The 13030-nt window shown below is 35.7% G+C and overlaps 1 protein-coding gene across 1 annotated transcript in view; it reads left to right on the forward strand.

Annotated features, from left to right (window-relative positions):
• The window catches only part of ACTR5 (actin related protein 5), a 285428-nt gene extending 273894 nt beyond the window's left edge, over window positions 1–11534 (forward strand). The window contains exon 10 of the mRNA XM_044090379.1: window positions 10749–11534. The gene's annotated coding sequence lies outside the window, so the exon portion shown is untranslated. The remainder of the gene's footprint in view (window positions 1–10748) is intronic.
• The last annotated feature ends 1496 nt before the right edge of the window (window positions 11535–13030 follow it).

Below are 13030 nucleotides of genomic sequence, written 5' to 3' on the forward strand. Positions count from 1 at the left end.
TGCAGTCTAATATTTACTGTAAAAAAAACTGTTATGTATGTGGAATCATCTGATAAATGTAGGAAATACATGTCATAATGCATAATGCTGACCAGCGTTTAGGACTACAGTATTATTGTTTATCAAAAGGCTTATTTACCAAATTTCTCTCTCTAGATAATTCCTGAAAAGCTAGTCATTCATTTTTTGATGAATTATAATCCACATTTAAGTTACCAGAAAACTGTTTTAAAAATCAAATCTCTTTTAGTAAGTATATATTCCGAAAATCTGTTAATTGATTTATTTTAAAACTCAGGAATATAAAAACTTTTTGGTTTTAAAATTGTTGAATTAAAGTCAGTCTTATTAACTTTACTACTGTTATCAAAAACATTCATCAGCTGTATAAAATTCATTAACTGTATCAACAAAATCCAATCTGCTGCTACAAGTGGAAAAGTCCAGCTCATCACCAGAATTCAAAAAAAGTCCTTTAAATGCATTTTTTCACCAATTTCATTACTTCTTTGCACATTGTATTAAAGCAAGGAACATTTGTAGGAACAAATTTAACTCCACACTTCAGTACTAAGTAACATAAGAACTTGAAACTTTTCTAGACTAAAGTTAAGATTTTTGGTTCTTAATTATCACACTTTTTACTGTTTATGTGTAAAGATACAGATAAGAGTTTCACTTTACCCAGAGAAAACAGTATTTTAATATCATCTTCTTTTGTTACCATTGCTGTGGCCGTTGTATGCTGTTATACTTCCATTTGTTGTCTCTCACTGTTGGAAGGTTCCTTTTCTGTCTAAAAAAGGAAATGGTTTGGCTTTTATTTATTATTTGCATAGTTCACCTTTTTAGGACTAGAATTTACTACAACAGAAACACAGGATGAACATGTAGAAAGACAACTGTCTTCTGAAAATGCTAATCTGTTGCCTCTCCATACTGAATAACGTCAGACTGACACAGATGCTGATTTTCATCACTTCCTTTTTTTTTTTTTTTTTTTTTTATTTATGGTGACTATCTGATCTCCAGATAAACACTTTCTATGTTTAATGATCCAAGTCTATCCGAAGTTTCTGTTTTTTCTGTTTTTTTTTTTAATTTAATTCAGACTGAATCTCCTTTATTTTACTGGAAAAATCACTATGTTTTTTTTTCCACTAAGCAAGCAATCAGCTCTTGGTAAATGTCTTTCATATTTTTTGTCAATTTTTGTCTTTGAAAGTGTCTCTTTTTATTAGAATACACACACACTCTGTAGCACAACTGAGAGCTGCATCTCTTTTTAAACAGTTTATCTTGTACATGTCTCATTGAATGAAAATGAGGGTGTTTAACATGCTGTGAATCCCTTCAGTGTGATGTTTAATTAAGTATATGTAATGATAAAATGTTAAAATGTGCATCTCTTTGATTTAACAACTTCTTGAACTTGCTTCGCTCCCCAGCACCACCTTATTCTAACCCTAACCCTTTCCCTGCCCTGACCTTACACATTAATTTACTAAAAATCCTATACCCTGACAGTGCCAGTACACAAGACAAAAGGACACAGCAAACATGCAAACCAGTAAATCTTTCCCATTACCTAAGCAGTGAGCACTCACACATGCACACCAACCACTGTAATCTTTTCAAGCATTCATTTTCCCATACAATCCTAGCTATGAATAGTAAAAAAATGAGCAGTCAGTCAAATGAGCTTTAGATATTTTGAGCTGTAAACATTATTGTGTGTGTGTGTGTCTGTGTCTGTGTGTCCACTGCATACCAACTGTATGTTTATTTGACAAACGCAGGGATGTAATTTCTTGTTGATGATATGGATGGCCAAATGGTGGATATGTCTGGTATGGAATGTCAGTACAGGTAAGTAGAGTCGGTGGAGTGAGTGTGTGTGTGTATGTGTTACGGTTAGGGTCGCAGATGTGTGAAGTATAGTTGTTGTGTATCTGTGTGCAAGTTTGTGTATTTTAGGGTAAAGGTTAGGTTAGGGGATGGATGTAGTGTTGTTTTTGTGTGTTTGTGAATATTTGTCTGAGTCTGTCTTGTATAATGGCAGTGTTACGGGAAAGTTTTAATGGCGTTAAAGGGTAGGGTTACAATTAGGGGAAGGGGCAATATTAGAGTTAGCACCCATTACTAAGGTGGTGCAGGTAGGCAGAGCCCCCCCTTGTCCTATTCTAACCCTAACCATACACTGCCCCTTCCCCTAACCCTGCATTTAAGTTCTGTGTAGTTGGAGTTACTTACCTGAATAAAAGGGGTGGTGATGTGAATAACCTGTTAGAACCTAAAGAATATGAGTGAATAATAATGCTTCAGGCAGACATTAAGCCAGGACTAAGTACTTCAGTTAGCATTAAACCGGTGCTTAAAAGGAAACAGATCTTGAAGAAATTATTTTTAGACTAATTTTGTAAGTCTATTATCTGTGTGTATGTGTGTATACACACACACACACTCACACACACACACACACACACACACACACACACACACACACACACACACACACACACACACACACATGCTTTTTATACACTTGTATTTATACATGCATTTATTTTTATATGCATATATAGTCTTAAAAGAATTTCTTTATTCTAAGTATCAGTACCAAAATGGCCACCAAGTAATAAACTACTTCTTATTAACGCCACGTTCATTTTGCGTTTTTGTCATTTTCCTATACATTTTTTACTGATGATTTTTATGGATATTTTCTTAAATATATATTTATTACATTGTAAATGAGTATAGTTACATACATTTTATGTAAGGGTACACAGAAGAATTTTTGGTTGTTGACCAAGGAAAATACGATGTATGCCAATTAAGTTAATGATTGCATTAGTGTTATGATTGGTTGGGTGGATTTTAAAATTATGTATAAGCTTGGGACTGTGAGTATGATTTTTATCTGATGACGTCTGTTATCTTAAGGACAAAAACACGAATTGAATGTGGCGTTAATAAAAAGTGGTTTATTACTTGGTGGTCATTTTGGTGCTGTTGCTTGTGTGGTTACTGCTGATTTTTGCACAATGTTTCCCCTTTTCTGGACAATTTTTTATTCTAAGTATGTTGTGGACAATTTGAGTCTTTTGAAGTGGTGATATACCTTTTAGGATAATTGTCTTGAAGGTGTATCATGTAATATTAATTAACTAATTGTGATACGTACCTAAGGATTGGTGGTTTTGAGTATTTACACACTGAAGAAGGATATAGTCCGAAAGCTTTCTGAGTTATTAAATTTTGTTTTAGCGCATTTCTCAGTTGGAGTATTTCCTTCACTGAATTTTTTTTGTGTTCATTACATGCTTAGCTAGAGCATTATTTGGATTAGAAGTCCTGATATTATATAAATGCTGCCTTACTTGCTTCCTGAGGTTCTATTAGTTTTTCCTATGTAAAATGAACACCACTTATTACATCGGGCTAAATATACTTTATCCTTTGTATCACACCTAGTATGTACTTTAAAGTTATGTCTCACTCCAGATTGTGGGGGAATAAAATTATTACTAGAATCCACAAAGCTACAGTAATTGCACATAGAACCATGGACACTACAATAGGGTTCTGATATAATTTTTCTTGCATCTAAATTCCTGCTTACCGGATAACATAACACTCTCTTCATTGACTTATTCTTAAACACAAAATAGGGCTTGTCACTCACTAACCTTTTCACTTTATCATTAGTTAAATGTATAGGCCAATGTTTATGGAGCACTTCTGTAACTTGATTAACGTTACAGGAATAGAACAGTTACAAGTTCTCTGTTCCTAATCGGTGCATTCCTACTTGACTTGACTGAGAAATAGGGCTTTGTTCTACTTTTTCTAAGTGGTATAATGTTTGAAATTAATTTGTTGACCTCACTATCCTTATATCCTCTTTCCTTAAAATTTATTTTAAATAAACCAAAATGTCTCTGGAAGCCGGACTCATCAGCATTAAGCCTGGATACGCGCATGCCCTGGCGTTTAACAATATTATTAAAAATATACCCAGGATGAATGCTTTGCCTATGTAACATTGTTTTCCTGTAACGCTCTTTTCTAAATAACTTTGTGTTAAAGGAACCATCCAACAATTTTGTTATAGCAATATCTAAAAACTTAATTGTTTTGCTAGAAAATATCATAGTAGTCTTGAGAAATGACGTGGAGGTATGTATGTAATCAATAAATGCACTCGACTCTTGCTCTGAACCTTTCCATAACATAAATACATAGTCAACAAAACATCAATATATCCCTATATGGGCATAAAATCTATCTGAACCAAAAATAATTTCTTATTCCCATTTGGCTAAAACCATACTGGCGTAGCTGTTGGCACATGATGTGCCCATAGCCACATCAATTTGCAGGTAATAGACCCTATCAAAAACAAAAAAATTATTTTCTAATATCACCTCCATAAAGAGACAAATTAAGTCAATAAATCTTGAGTCATAATCACTATGTCTCTTCAAATAAACTTTTACGTACTCTATCCCCAATGCATTAGGGATTACTGTGAACAAAGATGTCACATCTAAATTCACCAAAAGACAGTCACCAGTGTTAGCATCCTGGTTAAAATAAGCGTAAAGATTTTGCAAAAATTGTTTAGAATCTAAAATAATAGAAGTGGATGCTTTCAATATAGGTCTAAGATGTTTCGTAACATAAATTGAGAATGGTCCAATACTTGATCTTGTGCCAGCCACAGCTGGGCGAAAAGGAAGTTGTATAGTATCTGTATGGATCTTTGCCAGTCCATGTAAAATAGAGATTAATGAACTTTCAGCATTCAAATATTGGAACAATTCAAGTGTAGTCAATCGCTAGAAAGACAGTCATAAATAATGTTATAAATCCTATTTCTCATGCACTGTCACTTAACTGTACACCTTTATAAATTGACATATCACTTAACATGATCTTCATAGTCTCAAAATAATAATCACTGTCCATTACCATCGTTGGACCTCCTTTGTCCACTGGCTGGATGACAATGCTGTTATCACGTAGTTGATACAGCGCTATTCTTTCAGCAGGAGATAAATTACAAAAAATCTTACTGTTATTTTTCTTCTTTAGTACCTCAAACTAATCATTCTCACACAACCTACAGAAAGCTTCAAGCAATGGGTGATTTATGGGGTAAAAGTACTAGGTCTTTTAAAGTTCAGAGTAGAAGCTGGTTCATTAGGAGGAAAAGTCAATTTGAGCATCAGATTCCTTTGAAACAACTTTAAATCCAGAATGGTGTCAGCCAAATCCGCTGTTTGTGCTGGAATATATGATAAACCCTTATTCAAAACCGATCTCTCAGTAAGTGATAGTGTTCTTCTCGATATGTTCCATACTATGACGTTTTCATTGGTTGCCACATCTTCTTGAGGGTACGATTGGAATTCACATCCCTCTCCTGTTTCCTCTTGGTTCTCCCTCTGCTCCTGGATCAATCACTGTTATTCCTTCTTTCTTGTCTTATAGGCAGAGGTAGCACTGGAAAAACCTGATTCAAAGTTATTAATGTGGCAGCACTCTTCTTTCTTCTTACATCCATCTGGACTGGAGGATGCTTCCAGTTATCAGAACTATCAGATGGACCATCCGTAACTGAAGAAACAGTAGATACATCATCCATCATACCACTTTCAACTGCTGATTAATATTATTGTGGGGGGGGGGTCTGCAGGCATATCAAGCACTCGCCCCCTTATATTTCTCACTTTTGGCCATGAAAACACATCAGCCCTCTTAAAATCTGCTGAGTTTGTTATCAAGCTTCTTCCTTTTCTGAACAAGTTTGTTTTCAGATAAAGCAATAGAGTCTATTAATTCAGCCATTGCAGTGTCAACAGTCGATGCAAGATAAGTGACCTACAACACATCCTCTTGTTTCTTAACATTAACAATCAATTTATCCTCTTCTAGTTTAAAAAATTCAATTAACAGCTTCAGATAACTAAAGCTAAGTCTAAACTTAATTGCTGTCACTTAGCTAAGAGATCAGGGAAATGCTCACCATGCGACATTTTCAGTATTCTAAGACCTCTTGGTATCACACATAGAAGTATACAAGCTTCAAAGTGATACCATTGCACCTGCAGTTTCTTAGGTTTATATAAAGCATTCTCCAACATGTTCATTTTACTACAAAATGAATCAAGACCTTCACCATTGTTAACCGTTGTAACATTCACATTGTTCTCTAAAATAAGCAGCAGATTGTTCTTACTGTAAATATATTTATCAAACCTCTTCCTCACAGCCTGTCCTTGTGGATTAAAGTCCAACTCATTGTCTGTTGTAAATCCCTCGGCCATGCTCCAATGCGGACAATATTTCAACAAAACGTAAGGCAAATTAAATAGTCCAACAGTGAATAAACGGAACACCAAAGGAGAATGTCACAACGAGCAAACAATGAAGGTGTTCCAATACACAGCTGAGGAAAAATAAATCCTTTATTATGTTAAAACTAATAGGTTAGTGCTTACATAATACAGTTCACACCATTTAAAAAAATAACCAAATAAAAACTTAATTTATAAGATTCACAGCCAATCAAATAACAAATCTAACTCATCTGTCCATTGACATTCAAAGTCATCCATTCAAGCGATGCCAAGTATCTCACACTCCTACACACTCTTAACATCAGACATGTAATTCAAATTTAAAGGAACAACTGAATGAAAACAAATAATCAGTACGATGTAAACATCTTAAAAATATATCATCATAAAAAAAAAAAAAAAACTAAAAACCTGATTATAATACATACATTAACACCTTAATTTATCTCCTAAGACCCCATGCTTTAAGAACAAGTTGATGTGAAACATACCCATTCATCCTTGAAGATCTGTCTGCCCTAAGCCTGACAATCCATCTGACTTTGGCTTTCTCAGTTATATTTCAAATATCACCCCTCGAACATTACTAAATATATTTTCAGTCACCATAAATGTAAAAGCATGTGACTTATCTGTATTCATTACATGTTTAGCTAGAGCATTATTTGGATTAGAAGTCCTGATATAATATAAATGCTCCCTTACTCGCTCCCTAAGGGTTCTATTAGTTTTGCCTATGTAAAATGAGCAGCACTTATTATATCTGGCTAAATATACTATATCCTTCATATCGTACCTAGCATGTACTTTTTAAATTATGTCTCACTCCAGATTCTGGGATCTTTAAAGGTTTGCAGAGCTTTACCTTAGTCACACTCACTCCACTTGAGCATCCTGTCCCTTCTTGTTAATTATATTGTGAACAATTTATTTTTTCCTGTTACCATCACTTCCACCAGAAAGATATTTGAATTATAATCTTTGTGAGTCAGTCCTCCTCCCTTGTCCTTTTGTTAGGATAGAGTATCCATGCAGCATAATACAGCTTCTTTCCCCCAAGGAAGCTCCCAAAACTAATCTAAATCAGTTAATTAATTTGACAATTTTCTTTATGAATTCTTTTAATAAAAGGGAACATAACTAAATCAATTAGAAGTGACTCTATAATTTATTCCATTCTCTAAAAAGAAGTTTGTCTCAGAAGCTGTCTAAAGTCTTCTAATCAATGTCTAATGGCTTCCATTTTTGCCACTAAAAATACAGTAAGGCCATATCATTTGAGCAGAGAGCTCACTCGGCTAGAGCAGTATCAATCTTTCAAGCATTTTTCAGCAATGCATCCATGAATGATATTTATGCAGCAGTTGTGTGGGCTTCATTGATTGCTATTGCAAGGCATTCTATGCTGGATGTATGTTTTGTGTTAGAGTCACCATCAAGGATGTGTTTCCATGAGGATCACCCTGGAGGATTTGCTTGTAAAATCTGTCTTGTCAGTTAATGAAGGTGGACCTCCTCATGTCAAGACACAAAAGTTATGCATTAACAATAATAATAGATCTAGATGAACAGGTATATCCACATCAACATACCTGCACTCCTTCCCTCTGCATCATTCCAGTCAGGGCCTGGAGAGATATCCTGTAATGTTATATTCTGTTGCAGTGGGTGGTGGTTGTTTTTGCTGCCTCACCTTAATGTGCTGTAACACAGATCTGGAGAAGGCCTTTTTTGCAGAGTATTTTGGGTAAGGTGGAGGTACCAGTAGCTTGAGAAAGTTTTAGATACCAGGCTACCAGAACCCTGATGATCTCAGGCCTGTCAGTTGATAAAGGTGGCCATGCTGATTCAGCTCTTTTGATACAGTAAGCATGGAACTTTTATTAAATCTAATGTATCACTTTTACAGATGGTGGAATGATTGTGCACTTAAACCATTGATGTTTAGGAAAAAAGGAAATACTTAATATTTTAGAAAAATTCAAACATTGCTGCCATTGCAGTAGTGGTGGTGTGATCTGAGGCATTTCAAAAATTGCAGTGGAGAGAAAAAAAGGTTTCTGAATGGTTTTATGAAGACAGAAGTTCTACTTGTGGTAAACAAATTGATTTTACCATCTATGCTAAACACATTGATTGCTAGATAAGGTTAGGTTTAGAGGCTGTACCCCAATAATGTGCTTGGATAGTGTAGTACAAGTCAACAACAATATGACACAGAGTTAGACTTGAAAGGAATTTGAAATAAGAAGTTGAGTAGTTAGATGGCTGGCACAGTTCATTATTTTACAATGCTAGACGTAAGAGTTAAACCTAGGTGGGTTCACTGCAGAATTATCGTACAATTGTGCTCCTAAATATGAAACCAAAAATGTCACCGCTATCTGTGCCTCTTCTAGATGCAGAAGGACACAAGGGAAGATGGGAAAGTGAGTTATATTGAAAAAAAATTAGATTTGAACATCCATTTACTTCTTCCTTTGAGCGCACAAGTTTTGTCATGTGATTTGAGTCTGATTTGTTTAATGCAGAATACACTGTGGCTGTTTCCTCTAAATGGTATTTTCACTTTTGACTGACATTTGTTTCACTGTAGCCATTTGTTCAGCCTCAGCCATCCATTGTAGGTTTAAGAGTTTGGACATCATAACTTTCTCTTGCCACTTCAGAGAAGCGTGCAGGAGGTCTCTATCTTCTTGGCAGATGTGGTGGCCAAAGACTCCCTACAGAACATATTGAAGGCTAAAAGGTCCATTTGATCCAGTTTCTGGGATCAAATATTCATTGACAAACAGCTCCCCATCAGAAATGAGAGACATGGCAGTTGGGGAAAAATGTCATTAAGCTAGAATAACAGCAACTTTCCAAACTCACTGTTAGACTTGTTAGTCAGTTTTACACCCTCACACACCTGCTGCAACTTTATGCAGACGGAAATTGCTGTATCAAATACTCCTATTTGTGTTAGTCCCTGGGTTAGTACTTATTCCCATGTTTAGACTTGTTCTCTCACATCACCTGTCATCAAACTTTCACCAAGCATTCTTGACCAGCCATATCTTATTACCTCAAAATGAATGCATTTGCCTTTCTATAGCCAGTGCAAAAAATAGTGAGGGCATTCTCACATCGCTTTATACTGGCTGTTTATGCATTACCAGGGAGTAGCAAAGCTTGTCAAGGTGCCTGAAGTGTGAACCAAGGTATAGCAGGTGTGTGGAGGGATTGGAGTAAAGAAGCAGAGGGATGTTAGGAAAATGGGAGTACTACAAATGTATCAACAGAAGGCAGTTATTAGTTCTCTTGGTATGGGAGTGGATACAGCCAGGATAACATGACTCATACGTAAATAAATCTACACACACTTGCTAATTGATCTCATGCAGAAACACACACAGAAGTGTAGGTAGGCAGGTGGTAGGCTCAGGCATATGGGTGGGGATACAGCCAAGCTAGTGTGACTCATATGTAAATAAGTATGACCATGCAGTTTAAGTACATCTCATGAGCTCATGCAGGAACATGCACAGGTAGGCAGGTAATGGACTCTGGTATGGTAGAGGATTCGTTCAGGCTAGCATGATTCACATTTAAGTAGGTATGCACAAGCTTGCTAAGTACACATTCCAAGCTGTGCTGACACTCACTTAAGCTGGTCCCCTCATAGAGTGTAAGGTATGGTACGGGCTTGCTGAACTACATACATTAACTTAGCAGGGGTTGAGATCATTTTTTTAGTGTTTTTTTTTTTTGGAGGGGGGGGTTCATATCTTTCTAAAAATATCCAATGAGGTAGGTAAGGTTGTATTAATTATAAAAGCAGAAGACTACAGTGGGAAGGAAGGGAGGGAGAGGATTCAAATGAAAACAGTTAGTGGCTTGGACAGGCAGTCCTCTGTGACCACTCAGAGTAAGGGCCCAATAGCTATACTCATTAGGTTATTCTGCATGGGGTTAACCTGCTTCTGTGATCCTTAACAAGTCAAACAACCAACTTCTTGTTCACTTTTACTGGCAGGGAGACCTTAGGTTGGTGACAGGTGAACCTAGAATGACAAACATGGTCTTTGTTTTTAGCTCCTTCCATGTCCTTTCCTTTGTGTACATCCACTTTAACTCATGATTTGATACTTTACTTGTGGTTGGTTTGATGCAAGAAGTGCATAGCTGCAGCCACATGTGTGATTACATAAACTGTATGGGAAGTAAGGACTAAGGTGTTTGTTTTAACCAACACTGACATGTACCATCACCTATACTTTGTAACAGTTCTGATATCTTTCATCCTTTATATTTAAACTTGTTTAACTGATAGCTCTGTTCTGTGTTTTGTGTTTACAGTCTCAATTGTTTTGTTATCTGTCTTTTCCTTTCTTCCAGGTAATACATTTTACTGACCGAGGAGCAGACAGAATTGAAATGCACTGGCAAGGATGTTTTCTCCTAGATCATGTGCCTGTGGGCTTCAGTGTTTGAGATTACATATTTTCAAATTGCTGCCACACATTGAAAATGTATGCACTGAAAAACAGAATGATGTCTGTGAAATGGGACTCTTGTCATTTAATGTGAATGAGAAAAACAGAGCCATGATATTTAGTTAACGGGTGTCTCACCTCTTAAGTGTAGAAAGGAGGGAACAACACACCAGTCTTAAGAGCTGGCAGAAGTTATAAAAGTTGTATCCAAGATGAAAACAACGAATGTAAGATGTTTTTATCCAAGTTTGCATACAGAATTTTTGGTCCATAACTCAGCTGCACAACCTGAGAGGTTCTGTGACAGACGTACTGTGATGTGGTAATATACAGAGAGATCAGAGCACAACATTTTCATCAGGATCCTGTGTATTTAAATATGGTACAAGATTTCACTTTAGAAATGGAGGAATGAGTGCCACTAAAGAAGACTTAATTCAACTACAAGTTTCTTCTGATGTAGTTATTCCATTTCTGGAGTGACATATTAGAATACTACTGGGGTTTGTTACGAGTAGTGCTGGTTACTCTGCATTATCCAAGTAGATTTACTGTTTAGTAGTGTTATCTGCACCAGTCAAAGGTCATTTACTACTGAGTAATTAATTGTGTTAGTGTGTTTATTATACAAAGGCCTGAATAATGCTTAAAATGATTTCCTTTTGTAAATAAAATGCAATAAACACTGTCTCTGTGGGTTCTTATGTTTGTTATAAATACTGATCTTAATGTTAGACTAGAATTTAAATAATGCAAACCTGTGCAGAAACAATTTGAAAATCTTTTTCCCCCTCACAATCACATGGAAACTTTCCTTGCAAGGGATATAAGTCAGGAAATGTTTTGACTTGCCAGCTCACAGAGTTTACTGAAGATGTTATGAGAAGTCGGCCGACACGTTACTGGAGGGAAATAACATTTTCTTTTCTTTTCTTTTCTGTCTGAATAAGTTGCTTACTTTATTTTGGGAAAACTTTCAAGTCCTTTTGTTTGAATTTCAGCAAGCCCTGCTGTATGACTGGGTCTAAGTAAGAAACACCTGCCATAATCTTTTCATTTTGATAACTCGATTAAAGGAGATCTCACAGACTGTCCAGTGATGTTGCAGTATTTTTTTTTTAATTTATTTTATTTTTTTTGCTTTAGATAACTTCCTCTGTACTATTTCTAACATACTGATTTGAACCATATTGTAAACACAGAGTAATACTGTTACACTCAAGGATTAGTTGCATTGCAGTCTTGTATAAGATGGTTAGGGTCAGGGGATCCCAGGAAGTAATAAACCTAAATATTAAATCAAGTTCTTTCAGTGCCGTAGATTTGACCAGCAATGTTTTTTTTTTCTAAAAGAAAATGTGTTAATAGAAATACCCAGATCTTTCATTCTCTCAACAATCTCCAATAGGATATTAACAGTTTAAAAAACAAGGATGTCCAAGTATACGTCTACCAGACTTTTATCTTTGTTACAAGTAAAGTTGTGGATGATGTACTTTTTGAATTGATTCTTGCCACACATGAATTTATCTTGTTCTTGTTATCAGATGATGAAGACAGTCAACTTGAGCTTACAATTATTTGCATATTTTTGTAGCCAACAATAAGATACTTTACCAAAGGTATAAAAAACATAAAAGTAGGCCCTAAAACAGGACCTTGAGGGACACTGATTCTAACAGATTTCTACTCTGAATACTCATTCTTCATGATAACTCTTTGTATCCTTTTGTGTGACTATGTCAGTCGACCTCACTATGTTTGGATCGCTGTTATACTATTATGGGGAAGAATGGCACTCTCCTTGTCTGTGGGTACATTCTGTAGAGTGTTATTGTATATAAGTTGGCCAACTGGATTTCTAAATCTCCTTAGGGGCTTGATATTACCTGTAATAGGATTTCTTATTATACTTATTGGAATCTACTTTACCCTCAAATTTTGACTTTGCTCTAGAAATTGTCAACTCTAATATGCTGAAGTCTTTTGATAGTTCTTTGAACTACCTTTTTCTTGACATAACTTTTTATCACAATGAAAGTTGTTTACCCCAAAACAGGGTGCTGAGTTTAGAACCTTGTTGTAGTATCTGCAGACATACACACATACACACGCAAGTATTCTATGCATAAGAAGCTATAGTTGGCTCATTTGGTGATTTCCTGCATACATATTTAATACTAA

This window comes from Protopterus annectens, chromosome 12.part0 (assembly GCF_019279795.1).
Source record: "Protopterus annectens isolate FY-2018-M chromosome 12.part0, PAN1.0, whole genome shotgun sequence".
NCBI classification, from domain to species: Eukaryota; Metazoa; Chordata; order Ceratodontiformes; family Protopteridae; genus Protopterus; species Protopterus annectens.